Consider the following 21724-nt stretch of genomic DNA (forward strand, 5'->3'; position numbering starts at 1 on the left):
CCAGTCCACTCTATGCCACTACGCTGATTTTTTAATTTTATTTAATGCGATTTTATATAGCGCAAACTTTACCCGAAGGTGTCAGAGCGCTTTACATAAGAACCAGTTGCAAAACATAAGGACTATGGATTACATGCGTTACATAAAAGATACAAACATAAAAAAATGCAAAAACTCCCCTCTACGCGACTCCGCTCTGTGCCACTCCAATACACGACACCCTATGCCCACTCAAGGACACTCTACTCCACCCTTCGCCATTCTACTCTACGACAATCCACGCCACTCTTCTACGCCATTATCTTTTAGCCATGCTGAACTGCAGCCACGCTGGTGTACAAATACACTGGCAAAGCCAAGAACTCTTGTAAAGGCGAGACCTATCGGCTTTGCCAATGTTCGTTAAGCCTTGTGATTGTATGTTTTTTCTGCACACACAACACACACAGTGAGCGAGGCTTTGTCGGTCTGAGTCGGCTCTCCGCCTCCGATCCCTTGAGGGCTCAGGGGCCTGCCTCTGCCTCGGTTACACAAGCGGGAGGGGGCGGGGCTGGCCTTGAGCTACCCCACTCTATTGATTTCTCCACTGAGATTCTAGGAAATTGCGCAGTGTTACAGCACACTTCAGGGGAAGTGTTATGCACAGAGTGTACAGACCTCTGTTCCTCTCCGCCCCAAACACAGTCCCCTCCCCTGCCCTCCATTGGCAGGTGAGGCAGGAATGCGCCCTGAGTCCTGCACAAGCAGTGTGTAGGGCACGGCGCCGAGCCTGCAGCCCAGGGAGGCTAAAAATAACGGCTGAGAACACAGTGTGCTGTTCTCCGTCCCGGAGTCTGTTTACTCCTCTCTCAGTGACCTGGGGAGAGAGCTCTGGGAAGCGCGTGCCCGTGCCTCGCTCTGGAGTGCGCTGCACTGTTCTGCCATGCGTGATACAAAACAGTATCCTGGTGGGCGCCTTGTTTACCACTGCTGTCCCATGGGACACAGCGGCACTACATTCCAATTGTGAAACCTGATTACACAATTTTTTCACGTGATTCACCAAAACCCTAGGACAAACAAAAGAGTTCAGGCCAAATGATCATGGGTTTGAAACACGCGCAGTTTTTTTTTACACTCCTTCGCAAAAGTCTGGGAAAAGCTGCGGCTTGCGAAGGTTTCATTACTCTGTGTCATTTACTTTTGTGTCAGTGTGTGTATTATACAACTATTAACGGCAAGAACATCGTTCTGCGAAAGTTAGACGTGCCTTCAGGAAACCGGCTCATTTAGAAGTGGCTGTAATGGGATTTCGAACAAAAGTTGAAGGATGATCCGTCCTCCCAACCCTCGGAGTTGTAAACAGAGCCACCACAGAGGCTCTACTTTCGGACTCCTTTGTCCATCAGCTGACGTGTTGTGCTATTCGCAGTTTGTATAGCAGCGCCAGCAAGCACTAGTGTTATGTCTCCGTAGCACATTCTCTTCTCCCTTTGGGCGCTTTTTCCCGCAGAGCTAGGAAGGCCATTAGCTGGAACAAGCGTATAATAGGTCGGCCGTGAAAAGGTTCACCTTATTTTGTGCATATTAGTAGTTTTTTTTTCTTTTTCCGTGGCAAGAAAAAAAAACAAAAAAATGTAAAACCACTCTTTCACTTACAGCGTGTCAGGGACATTCATTTTTTGTTTTACAAAAACTCCTACTTTGAGGATCTGACCATCCTGCCATGCCATCAGGACCGACTTAGCGCTGTTGGCGTCCTGTGCGACAATTTTCGTTGATGCCCCCCCCCACGGATTCCCAGTGCCCCTCAAGTCTCCATAACCGCTCTCACTCAGATGCATTTAATTAGTTTTATAGCGCCACCGCCACTGATACCAGCGAGGGTATCAGAGCACTCTACATCACACACACTGCACAAAGGCAATCAATCATACATGTGTAAATCAGTGTATAGGAAATGTTACATAAGACAGAGGGCTACAAGGTTTAGGAGTCACGTCATCCCTATTGGTAGGCAGTATGGTTTAAGAGTGCTTGGTCTGGCGAATTTACCACCATGGTTTGAAGTTCTCTGCAATAAGAATAGATTTCTTCCCAAATGAACCCTTTTTCCAACATTTGGATAATGAAAGAAGGCAGCTCTTTGATGAAAGGTAATAGTTCTCTGTTCTATGTTGGGATTTTAACTTATAAACTGCAAGTAACAAATGTTTCTCTCTGACAAAAGCAGTAACCCATTCACTTATTTACATTATATGCACTCTTTGATTTGCTTGGTACACATTCTTTGCCGCAGGCTGATTAACCCTCTGAACTACTTTACCACAAGTCAAAACTTCCACTAGACAAAACTCTGATATTTCTCCAGGAAGAACATTTACCACCGGAGTTATCTTGACATTTGTATTGTTGCCTAAAAATTGCTGGAGGCAAGAAACAGCACTGGGTGCTTTTAAAACCAAAACGTACTTGCAATGAGGCGCCCCCACCCAAAGTCAGCACCCGGTGCAGTGGCACCGGTCGCACCGCCCTAGAGCCGGCCCTGCATGCCATCATAGCATGGCTGCTCACCCAGTAATGTTTGTTTTTGCCACAACGGATCCTTTCCATTTCAGACAAAACCAGCATTTGAAATGCAATAGGTCTCGCATTTGTGAGAGTTTGAGCTATTGGCATTGTAAATGACAGTGCCTTTTATTTGTTTTGAAAACCTGAAGGCGATGCCTAAACACGCACTTCGTACTTATAACGTTGGTCAAGAGAAGCAAGGCTGGGAGTAACTGCGATTCTTTTACTGCCAGCCTTGCTTCCCGTAAGCAACGATTATAACTGATAGTACAAAAGTGTGTGTTTAGGCACCGCTTGCAGGTTTTCAAAACATAATTAAAAGGCACTGTCATTTACAATGCCAATAGCTCAAACTTTCCCAAATGAGAGACCTATGGCACTGCAAATGCTTGTTTTTTAGTCTCCGAGTCTAACACCGAGGGATCAGTGAGCATGGAAGTCTCCTTAATAACATGAAGCTGAAGTCCTTGCTGAGGTGTATGGTGAACGCTGTGGGTTTAGTGTAGTAACATTTGCAGGCATGGGGAAGAGGAAAGGGTGGTAGTGAGGAGCCGAGAGAGAGATTGGGATTGGGAATTAACCTTGGGACTGGTTTAAGACCTGGGGTTTAGTACTTCAGACATGGAACTTGTAATTCTGATCCAATCACTAAAACTCCCTAACTTTTAATGCACAGAGTAGTAGCTCTGTCACTTTAAGTGGGTAGGTAGGAGCCAGCAGACTACTTTCGGCCAAACACACACAAAACCACTTGGCAAAAATAAAACCACTACACTTGGCATTAAGACACAGCTGTCGCTTTTTGTTGCTTTCTTTACTTTGGCACAAGCCGCCGTGCTATTTGATACAAGTTACTCCAAATACATAGGTAAAAATAAATAGGGCATCAGAGTGTTTTACATGAACAGCAGTTGCATTACACAGGTACATTTGCCTTTTTTAGGCACGGGGATATGAAGTGATTTGCCCAGAATCGCAGGATGTTTGAGCGTTCCGCCAGACTCGAACCTGGCTCCACAGCTTCCTCCATGTACTGAGCCTTGGGCTCAGTAGAAGGCGGTGCTGTTGAGCAATGTTCAGAAAACTCAAAAGGCAAGCAGACACAGCATGCTTCTACACTAGAAAACACCGGAGAGTTGATGTTGAAGTTTAAAAGTACCCATCAATCGTTGATTCATTCATACACAGACTCAACTGCTACTTTCTAGAAACCAAACTGGTTTATATATATGTTGAAATAGTGGAGCTACTCACCCCAGAGAACGAGTTCTGACCCTCGTACACAGCTTCCAACACTGCAAGTTACGTCTCTGAGAATAACAAGCCCGTTCTTACTCTATAAATTGATGTGAAAATCTGCAGGTGGACCTAAGTGTGAGAAGTTGGCCCGATATGCAGCGTTCGCTATTCTAGCGACCGCTATGTATCGTTCCAACGACCCTTATGGTGATTGGTTGTAAGTCAACCTTAGACCAGCTATCCTAGTAGCGTGGATACGAGCAGTCTCCGGGCTAAACTCTAGAGGGCGTGTTAAGCCAGCTGTTATACCATCACATACCCCTTGAACCCCAGGTGAAAGGACACCACACAAGTGTTATGAAAATAAACAGAATATTTATTAAGAATCACAACAGCCCTGGACTCTTTATGAGGACAGGGTACTAAGCACAAACCAAAACTCTTAGGAAAATACTTCAAGTGCACAATTTAAACAAGTGTCCGGGGACACGGGAAGTTTAGTGGTCTCGGGCGGACCCGATAAGGCAAGTCGGAAGCGAGGGACTCGGGACCCTAGAGTAAGGAGGCTATGCAGGCACCGAAATGCCGAAGTTACCTAGCCACGAGGGCTGCGGCTGCACAAGTCTTACAGGCGTCGAGGTCTTCGCTGACGAGCCAGGAGCCGGAAGAAAAGGAGTTGCTGGCCGGCGACCAGTGCTGAATAGTTCGTAGAGATCCAAGCCTGGATCAGAGATCGTTGATACCTGAAAGCAGAGGGGACCAAGTTCGTACTACTAGCCAGTAGTCAGAGGGTACCAGGAAGGCACCGGTTGGCCGTCACCTCGACTAGGTGAGTGGGCGACGCTGGGCTCTGCAGTCTCACGGACCAGGAGGCGTTGTCGGCGACCAGGATGGAGGTGCGAGCTGTCCCATGGAGGTTGATGCTGTCGGCGTCGCTGGGCCCAGGATTGGGGCAACACGCCTTGGCAGATTTCAGGGCCACGGGGTGGGCCTAAAATGGCGTCTTGAGTGGACCAGGAGGGTCCGGGGAGCTTCTCTCAAAGATGGAAGCAAGAGCCAGTCTGGAGCAACCAGACCAGCAGCGTTGGTTGTCGGATGTCATCAGGGAAGGGCACAAGCCAGCGGCTAGTGACCAGACAACGTGCTGAGCAGCGAGCAGAAGGGCCCCACGCAGTTCGTGGAGATGCTGGGAGACTGCACTTCGGTGCTGGAGCTGCTCAGGGTCGGGGCTTCTCGGACCCCAGAGCACTCACCAGAGAATTGCTTCGATGGTCGTGCTGATTAAGAAAGCGTGCAGGTTTTGATGATGGCCGGTCCCTCGAGGTCTCGTCGCACCCACAGATCACAGCTGAGCTGATGACGTGGGTAGAGGTCAGAGGTGCCAGGGAAGCCGGTTCTCGTCGAGCTGGGCTGTCGGATTCCTTGAGGAAGGACTTGCAGCAAACCGCAGAGTTCTTAGATGGTGCCCGCTGGTGCAGGGTGACTACTCCTTAGCCACAAGGGAGAAATCTTGAGAAGAGTCTCGAAGTCCTTTGTAGAAAGTATTCTTGATTCAAAGATGATCTAATTTGGAAGGGTCCCCGCTCCGGCCTTTATCCTAAAGAAAGGGGTGGGTACATGACTAGGTCCTGCCCTAAGGGTGGGACCAGGAAGGGGGGTAGTTACACCCCTCTCCCCTGCCGGACTGTCCCCAGGTCAGGGGCTGGCGCCCCTGGAACTGGTTCTGACCGGCAGATGCGTAGTGAGCACCGGGGTGCCACTCCGCAGTCACCTTCTCGCAAAGCCCTACCTACCCAGAATACACAAACCCTGTCTGGGACGGTGTGAACACCGCCCTTGACAGGAAACCCTTTGTCCAAGCTCTCCTCGCTGGAAGGACTCCCAGCAGCAGGAGGTCAGACTCGTGTCTGTGGTGGCAGCATCCATTTTGTGGAGCTGAGGCTTTAGTTAACTTTAACCGGGGTTCACATGTCGTGTCCCTCTAGAAGGGCGGAATGCTAACCTCGTCGCCAGAATTGGTGAGGGGGTAGCATCCCGATTCGTATGACACCTTACTCGACATGTCTGGATAACGCAATACCGAAGTTACCGATATGGCACGCGTTATCATGGAACAGCCATTGGGTCTTGGTTCCGCCAGCTGCAAACGGGCTCGGCTCGGGCCAGAACCCAATTCACACGATTCCAAGCACTCTGCCTTCAGGATTGTCAAGGCCTGCCATAGGAGTGTCTGATAGGAACTCGGGTGTCCATTGTGTGGTTAGATATAGGGCTACTATACCTAAAGCAACGAGCGAGTACGCTACGTTGCCCCAGCTGTCGTGCAGCCAGTTGTGTCAGATTTAGATGGCTATCCTGGGGTGGCATAATACATGCTTCAGCCCCTGGTAGGCCCTGGGTACACCGATGCCCTGAGTTACAGGGTCTGACAGGGTGGCCCAGTTCCAATTGGGTAATGCACCCAAGGTACACGCACAAATTAGAGAGAGAACAGCTATGCTGTGGGTCTGATTAGCAGGCCCGCAGCCCGAGAAAGTCGTAAACCAGTGAAACAAAAGCAAAAAGTCCGGGTGATCATAGGATTGCAGACCCTACTCTCCTACATGACCCCCCCCCCCCCCAAACGTTGGGACAATAAGCTAACCTTGACCAGGTGAGTCTTCTTGTTCTAAGTGGAAATACCTGGAGAGCCCATCTGCATTGCCATGATCAGTACCAGGTCTATGCTCCACTGTGAAGTCCATCCCCTGTAGGGAAATGGACCACCTAAGCAGTTTGGGGTTTTCACCCTTCATCTGATTTAGCCATAAGAGGGGCTTATGGTCGGTCTGAATTTTGAAATGAGTGCCAAACAAGTATGGCCTCAGTTTCTTCAGGGCCCACACCACAGCGAAGGCCTCCCTCTCTATAGCTGACCAATTTTTCTCTCTGGGGGTCAGCCGTCTGCTTATAAAAGCAATGGGCTGGTCATTACCATCAAAATTCAGTTGAGATAGAACAGCTCCCACACCCAACTCAGAAGCATCTGTTTGGACAATGAATGGTTTGGAGTAGTCTGGACTCTTGAGGATAGGTGCCGTGCACATGGCCTGTTTTAGGTCATCGAATGCTTTTTGACAGCTCGCTGTCCACTGAACCTTTTTTGGCATTTTCTTACTCGTCAGTTCATTGAGCGGAGTCACAATCGATCCGTAATTTCTGACGAACTTCCGGTAGTAACCTGTCAGGCCCAAGAAAGCTCGAACCTGAGTCTGGGTGGTTGGAGGAGCCCAGTCCCTGATTGACTGTATCTTGCTCTCCAGTGGCTGAACTTGGCCTCCCCCGACGAGGTGGCCCAAGTATACAACCTGTGTCTGCCCTATCTGGCACTTGGTAGCCTTGATAGTGAGACCTGCTGCTTGCAGAGCCTCTAACACTTTCCGCAGGTGGACCAGGTGATCCTCCCAGGTGGAGCTAAAGACAGCAATATCGTCAAGATACGCCGCACAGAAGTCGTCCAGCCCAGTGAGAACGTGATTCACCAACCGTTGGAAGGTGGCAGGTGCATTTTTCAAACCAAAGGGCATCACCACGAACTGGTAATGCCCACCAGGGGTAGAAAATGCGGTCTTGGGCTTGGCGTCCTCAGCTAACCTGATTTGCCAATACCCAGCTGTCAGGTCAAACGTACTTAAGTAGTTGGCCGAAGCCAATCTATCGATAAGCTCGTCTGCCCTTGGTATTGGGTGGGCATCAGTCTTAGTGACTGCATTGAGACCCCAGTAGTCTATGCAGAACCTCATCTCTTTCTTACCGCCCGGGGTGTGAGGTTTTGGCACTAGAACTACGGGACTAGCCCAGGGGCTGTCCGAGGGTTCAATGACTCCCAGCTCCAACATTTTCTGCACTTCGTTCTTGATGCAGTCTCTAACGTGATCTGGCTGCCGGTAGATTTTACTCTTCACGGGCAAGCTGTCACCAGTGTCGACCCCATGGGTGCACCAATTGGTCTGACTGGGTGTTAGAGAGAACATATGTCGGAAGGATTGAAGAACCTGTTTACAATCCTCCTGTTGATGTTCGGAGAGGCTGCCACAAAAGACAACACCATCTACCGATCCATCGTCAGGATTCTGAGTGAGCAGGTCCTGGAGAGGGTCACTCTCCTCCTCCTGTCCCTCATCCATGGCCATGAGCAAACTCATGTCCTTCCTGTCGACATATGCCTTGAGCCTGTTGACATGGAGCACCCTGTGGGGGCTCCGGGGAGTTCCCAGGTCTACCAGGTAGGTGACCTCTCCCTTTTTCTCCAGGATGGTGTAGGGCCCGGACCATTTGTCCTTGAGTGCTGCCGGGGCCACTGGCTCCAGCACCCACACCTTCTGTCCGGGCTGATAAACAGTCAAGACAGCCTTTTGGTCATGCCAAGTTTTTTGGAGTTCCTGGCTGGCCTTAAGGTTTTCGGATGCCTTCTCCATGTACTCAGCCATCCGCGAGCGGAGGCCCAGCACATAGTCCACTATGCTGGTTGCAGGCTTTTTGAGAGGTCTCTCCCATCCTTCCTTCACCAAACACAGGGGTCCTCTCACAGGATGCCCGTGCAAAAGTTCAAAAGGGCTGTAGCCAACCCCCTTCTGTGGGACTTCTCTGTAAGCGAATAAAAGGCAGGGGATCAGGACGTCCCATCTACGCCGAAGCTTTTCAGGTAGTCCGTGAATCATCCCTTTCAGGGTCCTGTTGAATCTCTCAACAAGCCCATTGCATTGTGGATGATAGGGTGTAGTGAATTTGTAGTTGACACCACATTCCTTCCACATAGCAGTTAAGTAGCTCGACATGAAGTTTGCACCCCTGTCGGAGACGACCTCCTTAGGGAAGCCCACTCTGGAGAATACTCCAACTAGGGCTCTTGCCACAACAGGCGCTGGAGTGGTCCTAAGGGGAATAGCTTCAGGATACCTGGTGGCATGGTCCACTACCACCAGTATAAACTTGTGCCCTGATGCTGTTGGTGGTTCCATGGGACCGACAATGTCAATCCCCACCCGTTCAAAGGGCACCCCCACCACAGGCATTGGTATAAGGGGGGCCTTTGTCGTGCCACCTGACTTACCACTGGCTTGGCAAGTGACACAGGAGCGGCAAAACTCCTTGGTATCTTCGTTCATGTGAGGCCAGTGAAAGTGTGAGACAAGCCTGTCCCACGTCTTCGTCTGGGCTAAGTGTCCTGCTAAGGGAATCTCGTGGGCCAAGGTAAGGAGGAAAACACGCTGAGACAAGGGGACGACCAGCCTCCTGGTCATGCCAGGCTTGGGGTCTCTTGCCTCAGTGTACAGGAGTCCATCTTCCCAGTATACCTTGTGGGTACCTGTGGCGTTCCCAGCAGCCTCAGCAGCAGCCTGCTGTCTGAGGGGTTCAAGAGAAGGGCAGCCTAACTGGTCCTTCCCCAGGTCCTCTCGTGTGGGTCCCCCTGAGCCCAGAAACTCAACTTGATCAAGTTCGAGTTCTTTAGGTTCAGTTTCCCGCAATTCTTGGAGGTCAGCCTCCTCTGAGTCCTGATCCTCGACCTGGGGCAAGGGGGAAGGCGAAGCCTTAACCCGACTGCTCCTCTTCTTGGGAGGTGTCTGGTCCGTTGTTCCAGGATCCAGCACCTGCTCAGTGGGGCATCGTCTGACCTGTGACCTGGTCACAGCAAACACGTGTGCTGGCAAGCCTAACATCTCCATGTGAGTCCGTTGCTCCACTTCTGACCATCGTGATGACTCCAAATCATTGCCCAACAAACAATCCACTGGGAGGTCTGAACTAACAACAACCTTTTTCTGGCCATTTACCCCTCCCCAGGAGAAAGCAACAATCGCCATACTATGACTGGTAGTGGCGTTGCTGGCATTGGTCACCAGGAATTCTGTACCTGGCATGATCTGTCCAGGGTCCACAAAGTTAGGCGTCACCATGGTGACGCTGGCACAAGTGTCCCTATAGGCCTGAGCCATTCTTCCATTTATTAAAGGCGTCTGTCGGTATTTGCCCAAAGTATTGGGACTGATATCAGGGGATATATCCACATCCCCTGTACAGACAAGGACACCCTGAGTGAGTGTACCAGCTAAGCCGTCACACCCCTCAGAACCCAAGGTTAACCCAACTAGTCCCTTGGGAGGCGCACTACTACTGCTGGCTGTACTAGGGGGCACAGGTGCCGTAGGGGCTGCAGTAGCAGGAGTCTGCCCTCCTTTCTTGGTGCACTCACTAAACCAGTGAGTTTTACTTTTACAGTATTGGCACCACCTTTTCGATTGACCTTCTTGATCCTTCTTTTTCTGGGAAGCCTGACCCACCCCCCTCTTTGGGTTGTTGGGGACCTGTCGAAGACTTCTGGTCAGTTTGTTCCCCTTTCGAATCTTTACCCTTCTGGTCTGCTTTCTTCTGACCACCCTGGTTCTGGCCCTGGTTTTGCTTAACCCTTGTTCTGACCCATCTGTCTGCCTTCTTTCCCAATTCTTGGGGAGAGGTCAGATCCGAGTCGACAAGGTGCTGATGCAACAACTGGTTCTGACAATTGTTTAAAATCTGTTCTCGCATGATCAAATTATACAATCCTTGGTAATCAGTAACCTTACTGCCCAGCAACCAGCCCTCAAAAGCCTTAGTGGCACAATCAACGAAATCAGACCAGTCCTGAGACTGAGTTTTCTGGGTATCCCTGAACAGCAACCTGTACTGCTCAGTGGTTAGGCCGAACCCATCAATCAGTGTGTTCTTCAGGATCTGGTAATTGTTAGCGTCCTTGACCCTTGTGGTGAGGAGCTTATCTCTACCTTTACCTTCAAAGGAGAGCCACAAGATAGCTGCCCACTGACTCTGGGGGACGCACTGTACAGTGCAGGCCCGCTCCAAAGCAGTAATCCACTTGTGGATGTCGCCCCCTTGCTTAAAGGGGGGCACTATCTTATTCAGGTGCTTAGTGTCTAAACTCCTGGGTTCCCGTGGGGGAATGCTGCCACCAGTGGGAATCGTCCCACTCAACTCTTGCTCTCGAGCAAAGGCGAGTCTCTCTTTGGCTAGGGCAAGTTCTTCCCTTTCGATCCGCAGATTGACTTCCCGCTCCTTTGCTTCGTACATTCTCCTCTGAGGTGATGTCATCCCTCTTCGAGCAGAACCTCGAGAGCCATTGGTTCGAGCGGATCTGTTAGAGCCTCTCGACAGAGACTTAACTCGTCCGTTCCCAATGTTAAGCTGGCCCGAGAGAGGCCCCAGGGGTCTCCTAGTACCAAACTTGTGCCGGCTTAAGTTGTCCTGAGTTAGCTGACTAACTATGACTGGACCTTTGTCTGCCTCATCCCCAGATGTCTCTGGTTCCTCGTCCTCCTCTTCGCCCTCGGTAGAGAGATGGATAAGGTCAGGGTCACCTCGGGTTCCCTCGAGGGGAGGCATTTCCATTTCGGGATGAGAAGGGTCGGTGTTACCCGCCTTCTTGGCATCATAAGTCTCCAAGAGACCAATCAGAAACGGAATGGTAGGGTTTGCACCCTGCTTAATCTTTCGAGACGTACAGATCTGTCGCATCTCATGAAAGCTAAGCGCAGCATATCTGTAGGTGACCTGTGGAAGGTCGACTGACACGAGGTGAGACTCAGAGTTTCCGCCTTTGTCCGACATGCTGTTTCTAGTGTGGTGTAAGTGATGTACCTACCTACACTATGGGTTTACCTACTGAGCCCTTGCTAAGAGTTGTAGCCAAGGTGTGCTAAGCTTTGAAGAGCTACAACAGCTGGTTCAATAGAACTCAGAGTATTCTAAGCTAGGTTATATGTACCTGGAGTACTTATGCGATCTTTCACAAGATGTTCTTAGGATACGCGTGGTAAAACAACAGCAAGCTCAAATCCCAACCGCTGCTCACCAATGTGAGAAGTTGGCCCGATATGCAGCGTTCGCTATTCTAGCGACCGCTATGTATCGTTCCAACGACCCTTATGGTGATTGGTTGTAAGTCAACCTTAGACCAGCTATCCTAGTAGCGTGGATACGAGCAGTCTCCGGGCTAAACTCTAGAGGGCGTGTTAAGCCAGCTGTTATACCATCACATACCCCTTGAACCCCAGGTGAAAGGACACCACACAAGTGTTATGAAAATAAACAGAATATTTATTAAGAATCACAACAGCCCTGGACTCTTTATGAGGACAGGGTACTAAGCACAAACCAAAACTCTTAGGAAAATACTTCAAGTGCACAATTTAAACAAGTGTCCGGGGACACGGGAAGTTTAGTGGTCTCGGGCGGACCCGATAAGGCAAGTCGGAAGCGAGAGACTCGGGACCCTAGAGTAAGGAGGCTATGCAGGCACCGAAATGCCGAAGTTACCTAGCCACGAGGGCTGCGGCTGCACAAGTCTTACAGGCGTCGGGGTCTTCGCTGACGAGCCAGGAGCCGGAAGAAAAGGAGTTGCTGGCCGGCGACCAGTGCTGAATAGTTCGTAGAGATCCAAGCCTGGATCAGAGATCGTTGATACCTGAAAGCAGAGGGGACCAAGTTCGTACTACTAGCCAGTAGTCAGAGGGTACCAGGAAGGCACCGGTTGGCCGTCACCTCGACTAGGTGAGTGGGCGACGCTGGGCTCTGCAGTCTCACGGACCAGGAGGCGTTGTCGGCGACCAGGATGGAGGTGCGAGCTGTCCAACGGAGGTTGATGCTGTCGGCGTCGCTGGGCCCAGGATTGGGGCAACAAGCCTTGGCAGATTTCAGGGCCACGGGGTGGGCCTAAAATGGCGTCTTGAGTGGACCAGGAGGGTCCGGGGGGCTTCTCTCAAAGATGGAAGCAAGAGCCAGTCTGGAGCAACCAGACCAGCAGCGTTGGTTGTCGGATGTCGTCAGGGAAGGGCACAAGCCAGCGGCTAGTGACCAGACAACGTGCTGAGCAGCGAGCAGAAGGGCCCCACGCAGTTCGTGGAGATGCTGGGAGACTGCACTTCGGTGCTGGAGCTGCTCAGGGTCGGGGCTTCTCGGACCCCAGAGCACTCACCAGAGAATTGCTTCGATGGTCGTGCTGATTAAGAAAGCGTGCAGGTTTTGATGATGGCCGGTCCCTCGAGGTCTCGTCGCACCCACAGATCACAGCTGAGCTGATGACGTGGGTAGAGGTCAGAGGTGCCAGGGAAGCCGGTTCTCGTCGAGCTGGGCTGTCGGATTCCTTGAGGAAGGACTTGCAGCAAACCGCAGAGTTCTTAGATGGTGCCCGCTGGTGCAGGGTGACTACTCCTTAGCCACAAGGGAGAAATCTTGAGAAGAGTCTCGAAGTCCTTTCGTAGAAAGTATTCTTGATTCAAAGATGATCTAATTTGGAAGGGTCCCCGCTCCGGCCTTTATCCTAAAGAAAGGGGTGGGTACATGACTAGGTCCTGCCCTAAGGGTGGGACCAGGAAGGGGGGTAGTTACACCCCTCTCCCCTGCCGGACTGTCCCCAGGTCAGGGGCTGGCGCCCCTGGAACTGGTTCTGACCGGCAGATGCGTAGTGAGCACCGGGGTGACACTCCGCAGTCACCTTCTCGCAAAGCCCTACCTACCCAGAATACACAAACCCTGTCTGGGACGGTGTGAACACCGCCCTTGACAGGAAACCCTTTGTCCAAGCTCTCCTCGCTGGAAGGACTCCCAGCAGCAGGAGGTCAGACTCGTGTCTGTGGTGGCAGCATCCATTTTGTGGAGCTGAGGCTTTAGTTAACTTTAACCGGGGTTCACAGTTACTTACATGTCGTGTCCCTCTAGAAGGGCGGAATGCTAACCTCGTCGCCAGAATTGGTGAGGGGGTAGCATCCCGATTCGTATGACACCTTACTCGACATGTCTGGATAACGCAATACCGAAGTTACCGATATGGCACGCGTTATCATGGAACAGCCATTGGGTCTTGGTTCCGCCAGCTGCAACCGGGCTCGGCTCGGGCCAGAACCCAATTCACACGATTCCAAGCACTCTGCCTTCAGGATTGTCAAGGCCTGCCATAGGAGTGTCTGATAGGAACTCGGGTGTCCATTGTGTGGTTAGATATAGGGCTACTATACCTAAAGCAACGAGCGAGTACGCTACGTTGCCCCAGCTGTCGTGCAGCCAGTTGTGTCAGATTTAGATGGCCATCCAGGGGTGGCATAATACATGCTTCAGCCCCTGGTAGGCCCTGGGTACACCGATGCCCTGAGTTACAGGGTCTGACAGGGTGGCCCAGTTCCAATTGGGTAATGCACCTAAGGTACACGCATCAATTTAGAGAGAGAACAGCTAGGCTGTGGGTCTGATTAGCAGGCCCGCAGCCCGAGAAAGTCGTAAACCAGTGAAACAAAAGCAAAAAGTCCGGGTGATCATAGGATTGCAGACCCTACTCTCCTACACTAAGTTCTTAAAAATACAGTGTGCAACTGATAATCATTTCCAAAGTGTGGTCTCCCAGAGTACTCACGCCTTTATGCAATAAAAATCTACACTTTTAGATGCGCCATCATCAACACAACGGATTTTAACCGCATTAACTTTCACATTAATGTCCGATAGGTAAGCAAAGATAGCAATGACCGACAATCAATATTTGGAGGTTCCGTACTAGAGGGTAGATAAAGGCATGCAAGACTGTCCGCATGACACAATATGAGAAAGCCTGGGTGTGCTAACATGAACTGCGTGTCGTAATTTCGGATATTTACTACTACGGATTCAGATATTTACCAACACAACAGTGCCAAGCTCTCACTGAATCCCGTACCCAGCAGAGACCAATTCGACAGCCAGAACCTGACAAACTCACCACTTGTTATGGAAAAGCCTGAGAACAATCTCCGGTGTCCATGCTTTAATCACAAGAGAGAGTTCATAGCCGACCCAGTACAAAATCCGCTGCGTGAAGGAAACACCTGGGGATAGTGCTCGCGCGGCTTGCACCCCACAGCCCCACCCCAAGAAGTGACTTCGGGTCAAGTTTTTAGTTAGACTGGAATGGTTACTAAAAGGAAGTGAGATTGAGGAGCCTGGATAGCATAGCGCTTTCACTTTAACAATAGCTGCCGCCCCACGCAGCACTCGCAGGGTTAGCCGGCCGCTATTGTTAAAGTGAAAGCGTAATGCAAATATAAACAAGTGGCTGCCTTTGCCAAAGCCGACTGAAAGAAAATAGTGCTTTCCGACTAATGAAAGAGACCATGTGACGCCGCAAGTAAAAGATCCAGTCCTGATGGACGGTCAGAAAAGGAGACAGGGCAGTAACAAGGAGGGACTAAGAAGCCTTGTATTGAATCGTAAGCCAACATTTTCCAAAGACAATGATATCAGCCAATGAAAATTATGGGCAGGGCTTCCACACCACTTCTAAAACATACCCTACTACAGTATGCCTCGCAGAGCAAGCAGTGCATGCGCTGCAACGCTAGGCTCAACCTAAAAAATCTGCCTGGCGAGCAGCAGACCCGAGATTTGGTTAACAGCCTGCAGCTGGGAAAGAGAAGGCAATAGTCACATGGTAACCTTACCAACAGGCTTTTAATGAGGCACTTAGTCTTCTCCCTCACAGTGCCACTGTGTGTAGAAAAACGTACGCAAATGTCCGAATTTTGTGGCAAATCACTAAAAGTGTTAGGAGGTTAACTCTGGCACAGTATCCCACTGAGTAGTGTGGGCAACATCTCCCCAAGATTAGACAACTACTTCACCTCTCACAACTTCTGGTTGAGAGACAAGCATCTGCCACTTTTATAAACCAGTGTTAATGAATCACCCCTCTTCCTTTTCATTTCCTCCAGCACTATATATTTCATATCGTATTATTTTAATTTGTGAATAGACATTTCAAGTTTGTTTATTTGTTACCTTTACTTCACACTACATTACATCTCTTGTTTTTTTTACATATGCCTTTATTTTTTTATCATTTTGTAAACAGGGTATTGTCTAGCACAGCTTTTACATCAGAGAAGATTATTTGTTATAAAGAATCAATAGCCAGTTATCAATCAATCAATAAAGTGGCTTGTAAAGCGCGACTACTCATCTGCAAGGGTCTCAAAGCACTGTGGTTCAGTCGAAGGGCCAGGTCTTGTGGTCCTTACTGAATTGGGGCAGTGACAGTGATTGCCTTTGCCCTTGGCAAGGTGTTCCAGGACTTTGCTGCAAGGTAGGAGTAGGATCTTCCCCCGGCCGTGGTCTTGCAGATACATGGGATGGCAGCCATGGTCAGTTGGGTGGAGCGGAGGTCTCTGGTGGGTGCGTGGAAGGAGAGGCAGTGGTTGAGGTATGCACCCCCCACCAATGTCTCCCCCTCGAGTGGACCACTGGAAATTACTGCTGTCAGTGATGGAACTGAAAAAGAGAAAGAAAGAACAAATACAGTTCATCATCAAACCCCCAACCTCCCTTCCCAGGCCAAGGCACCAACAGGCACTTGGCCCCAAGCACTTCATTGCTTTCAGCTTTAGTTCCCCATCAATTTTGTGGGGGTCGCAACCAGAGGCCCCTGGTTGGATGGAGGCATAAGAAGGAGTAGTGCTCCGCTCACCAATTAGTGAAGGACCCCTGTATCAGATGTGAAGCAGTTCATATGTGTGTAGGCTGCCTGGGTGTAAGCTCTGTGGGCCCGGGGTCCAAATGTGAGTGCACTGCAACCGCTCTCGGGTGGCAGTGAGTTTCCCCAGTCTGTCGATCTAGATCACTCCATCTGCTGTCATCGCCGTGAGGTCCCGGCCCCCTTGAAGCAAGATGTCCATCATTATTGGTTCGGCCGCTGAAGGGCCCAGCTCGTCCCCCACTGCGCACATCATTTTGGGGAAAGTGGGATTCAGCGCACTGTGTTTCTCTACCACTGCCACCACATGAGCCCCGTCCTTGGCCACCAGCTCTTTTGTTGAGTCTTTGCTCTCTCTCCTGGTAGGTCAGCATCTGCCTCTGGTGACTTGTCACCCACCCTTATTGAAGCCCCAGTGTCTCTGCACTCGAGCCAGGCCCAGGCCTCCTCCTGCAACACACAAAAATGAGTGTCACCCTCATGCATGATCTAGAGTGTGGCTGGGCTTTGTAGGGCATAGCGTATTCCCAGACGCTTCAGTTGCATTTTAACTTCCAGGAAGGAGGCTCTTCTGCTTAGCACCACCGAGATGTAATCAGGAAATATATTGACGTTGCTGTTCTCAATAAGCCATGGTCCTTTTGTGCAAGTCACATGTAGGATGTGGTCTCTGCCTCTGTAGGTGAATAGGCGAGCCACACCCAACCGGTTGGGAGCCTAGTGGGGGTTTTGCTCAGGACCCTGTGAGCCCTCTCTAGAGAAAAGAAAGTTGAGTGTTTGCCATCTAACATGGATAGCGCCAGCTATTCCTCTAGATAGAGTTCCATACTTGGGGCCTCCCTATATTACGGAATGTCTACTATGCTGATGTTATTGCGGCATGCACAACCTTCTCCATCATCTGCCGCCCAGTTTAGATACCGAACCTAATCTCGGAGTGTCTTGATGTGCGAGTGCGCTTCCATAACTGAGGATTTTAATGCCGCCAGTGTGGATTCGCTTTTGTCCATGCGGTCCATCATCAAAAAACCCCAACAAACATCTGATTACTGGGTCTCTCCTCTGCGGTCCCTCCATTGTCTCTCCAGCCGGAACAGGGAAGCAGGAAAACAGTGAAGCATTGTCTTCCAGCCTCCCCTGAGCCAATCACAGTGCTGCAATGCAGCGTTGTGATTGGTCAGAGTGCAGTGGATCAGTGCTTAGCCAGGGAATTGGGCCTGGGCATGTTCTCAATGCAGGCAGCCTGCATTGAGAACAGGGAAAGTGTGCATGAATGTTTGGCTGGCCTGAGAGGGCCGGCCAAACATTCATGCATAGGTTGGAAGTCAAAACCACTCCTCCCCTCCCCTGCTCTGTAAGCAAAGCAGTCCTGCCTGCCCACCAAGCTGCCACAGCTGGGAAACCTAAAATGATCATAACAAGTTATCATCATTTTATGTTTTCTTTATATCCCTGCTGCAAGCAGTGGGGCGACGCTCCACCACTGCCAGGCGGGGGAGTAGCAATGGCGGGAATCAGGGTTGCTTTTGTGCAGCCCACTCGCATGCAGTTTAGCCCTCCACGCCAGTCTGGGTCACTGTGCAGCTAGCAGGTAATCTTTTGGATCCCCGATGCACCACTGTACACCTGTGACCCTTGGCTATGAGCTAGCCGCGTCAGTGGGAATCATTTGTCGTGCCAGGAGTCGCTGCAGGATTATGTCCTGTTAGCAGGGAAGACGGAGCTCAGCGCGATGAATCCATCCGGTCGCCATCTTGCCCACACCCCATTTCAAGATTTGTATCCCTTTATTATTAGGTTTCGCCTGGGGCACGGAGCTTTAGCTCTGGCCCCAGGAGAAATCTTTAGTTTTCAGTATGGGGGACTTGAATCCGCCCTCTGTTCCATTGGCTAGCTCCATAAATGGAGGCTAGCCATTGGAACAGAGATCTGTCCGTCATTCACGGACCAGATTCGTGGGCGTTCCCGTGACTTTTTCCCTCTCCACCCACTTCTGACGTCATGTGGCTGTGGGCGAGTACTTTTTTTTTTTTTTGCCCCGTGATGTTTTCGTCATTTTGGAAAAGCCTTTGGCCGAAGTGGTTGGCGAGTGTGCAGCGCCTGCTGTTGCCAGAAGTGCACAATGTCCGATCACTGGTAAAACATGTCAAATCATTGACCTGCGTTGCGCAGGCAGCGTTACTGGCTCAAATCCCATCGGAAGCCGGTCCAGTTTTCAGTTGTAATGGTTTGTTAACATTTGATATTATGCTCAACTTTGTCATTTAAAAGGCCAAAAAGGTTCATTTTGCGATGCGTGGGACGCACAGTCAACGTAGAGAGACCCGAAATACACGCTGGTAATACATTCCGAGGTGGTTGTCCATTGTAGCATACCAAAGATATTAAAATCGAATTCCGGAGTGAGATTAGGCGGGGCGGTTTTGATCACATTTTAGGATGTCCGCTGAGGTGAAATCCAATCCTCCGTAGTTCATGCAACCCTCAGGATAACATAAAAATCATATTTCGACGCCAGGCGTGAGGATTAGTTTGAGAGTCTCCAGCGCTGCAGTCGACATGGACGTGGAAGAAGAGGCGTGTGTTTTTTTTATGTGTGTAAGGCGTGCATTTCCATCGTAGAGCGCACACGCAGCCTCGAGGCGCTTGCAGTCTTCCTCGGTGCCTGGTTCACAGGGCCAGTCGTCTCTGCATCACGGAAGCCTGGGCGGAGCCTCGCTTTAGAAGCTGGCTAGTTATTCATTTAGCGCGGGTAAGGGAGATTGCGGCCGCCAGATCCGCAGTCCAGCTGCTCAAGCCCACCGAGGAAGCCAGATCGGCGAGGCGGAGGGAGCGGGGGTGTCACCCACGGGTACCGCACTCCATTAAGCAATGATAGTGTTAAACTACGTGTTGTTCCTCGGCAGCTGCACCTCTGGCGCAGATATGCACTGAGGGGGCTGTGTGTGCTGATCAGTGAATGCTCCTGTCTCAAGAATCCCTTCCTCAGTGAGGGTCGCGCATGGTTCCGAGATAGGTTATCTATTAATGTGCTTACACGAGGCCTCCTACTGATATACAGACGTGGTGGGCGGTTAAGATGCGTTTTTTATGTGGCGTTATTTTAAGAGTACTCGCTTCGCTATGGGGGACTGTAGAGACCTTTTTAAGCATTCACTCGGTATCCTCGGTTGGTTTTCAGTGCCTCAGAGTGACTATGCTGTGGTGGGGCTTGGGCAGGGCTGTAGACTCGCTGTCCCTTTCCCACACGTACAAATCTGTCTGTTGTCGGTTCAGTCGCACTTCCCCAATCGAGAATATTCTGGAGCTTGCGGCTCACTTCTCGGGTGTAAGGAATGTGCACCATCTCTGCTGCCTCCCATGTGCAAGCCACAGTGATCTTCTCAGGGGCCAGTTTGGCACATTGGTGCTTTACACGTCTCACTCTATCCATTTGTCTTTGGGATACATGCCAGTCTGACGTTTTTATGTCGTCTGTGCCATTACAGGGACAAGCTGCTGCCCCCACCTCACAAACGACCGTCCAGGCCGAATAACCAGGCCAGGTTCCCTCTGGGCTCCCCTCTGCCAGCATGGGCATCCGCAGATTTTTTTAAGGGGGTGGGGGAGGGGCATCATTTTGACGTTATTCACCACCCAACCCATTTTGACAATGTCAAAGGCCAGGGGCCTAGTCAACGGACAAATGAAAACCAGAGGGATCGAACTCCACCACGCTGATCCAGAGCACCAGGGGCAGAGGACATAGATTAAGAGACCAGTTCCTGCCCCAGCTGGCCTCCGGAGTATGTGTTTAGGAGGGTTACTGTGCTGGACTTCTTCTAGCATCCAACGTGCATCCTGCAGGCATACCACATGTCACAGGTCTATATCTCTAAACGTGCTGATCGTGGTCAGGTTTTCGGTTGGCAGAGGCGCCCACGGGACATGGGGCAGGCATAAGTTCATGAACATGACTGTAGTATCAGAGCCCAGTCATGAATTCAAAAGGGATACATCTGTACCCATAGGGGTCACTTAGGTAGTTCCTACGGTTCTACAGTCATGGAAACTGTCTCACCCAAAACGTTACCCCAAGGCTCAGAGTCCAGAATGAAATACTTTGGTTATGCAGCGGTGTAGCTAGACCTTTGGCCTCCTGTGAGGGTTCCTGCGTTTGCCGCCCCGCGGGGGCCGTATGGAAGAACGGGACAGGGTGCTGGCGATTCCTGCGTTTGCCGCCTCCGACAGCAGCAGTTAAGAGTGGGTATTGAGGCCACCCCCCATAACTCGTTCTCGGGACTGCCCCTCCCTTGCTACGCCACTGATTTCCAGTATGACTGAGCACAGTCCAGGTTGAAAGTGATGGAAGCTCACCTCACTTGCAGTTCTTGAATATTCTTTCTAGATCCTCCACCCTTGTTTTTTAGTCGATTATAGCCTGCTGGGCTGCATGTTTCTTGTGGCTCCTTGATGGTTAACCTACTCTAGCCACCCTCCACACTGGTTTTATTCCACGTGGCAGTACAGCTCCCTCTTCTTCCAGGGTAGAATAAAGCAAAAGGTTTTCTGCATATCCAAGGCTTGGGCCTAGCCTTGATGGGAAATAGCAACATGCAGTTATGTTTCTATGAAGCCTCCCATCACTGGTGCAAAAGGTTTAGGCTAGGAGCAAGTTATTGGCATAAAATAATTGCCGAAAGTACAGCTGAAGTGCAAACTTTCTTTATATTTAGATTTGCCAGTCAATCCAGATGACATCCACATAGGCTTTTCTTCTTGGGATTTTTAGGGTGCAGGAAGGGGTAGGCACTGAATAATCAAATTATGTATGCCATTAACAGCCCCATCAGATAGTCTGGGTCTGACAGTGGGAAAGTGGAGCTTGTGTACTGTTGGCGGACAGCAGTCTTAGGTCAGGCATTGTTTGTATTCACCATATCACATAGACACCCACTGGGTCTGTGAGGTGGCAGTCCCTAAGGCATTGTCATGTTGGTGGTCTCATCCGTAGTGTACAAAGACAGCCTGAAGTGGAACCATGGTTTTGTGTGCTAACTTTGTTGACTATATTGACTGCTATTCACCCTGCACATACTCGTTGACGTCTTGTGTGGAGTATCTGTCCAGTCGTGAAGGCCTCATCTAGCGTTTTGTGTGCAAATGTGGAAACCATATGTGTCCTTTTTCGAAATACCTCTTCTGGACAGCTGCGTCCATCTGTGGGCTTCTTCTCCGAAGTTTAAGGACTGATTAGAGAGAATGGTTACAGCAGAGCTACCTAAACGGAGTAATGCTGGCAACAGAATTTCTCAAAATGGTCTAGGTTGAGTGCAAGCAGTATATGTAGAGTGTGCTGGGCACACATTCCTTGGGGCCATAAATACAGTCTGAGGGAGTACATGTTTTGTATGAAACATGCAGTTTGAC

This window comes from Lissotriton vulgaris, chromosome 1_1, assembly GCF_964263255.1.
Source record: "Lissotriton vulgaris chromosome 1_1, aLisVul1.2, whole genome shotgun sequence".
Lineage (NCBI taxonomy): Eukaryota > Metazoa > Chordata > Amphibia > Caudata > Salamandridae > Lissotriton > Lissotriton vulgaris.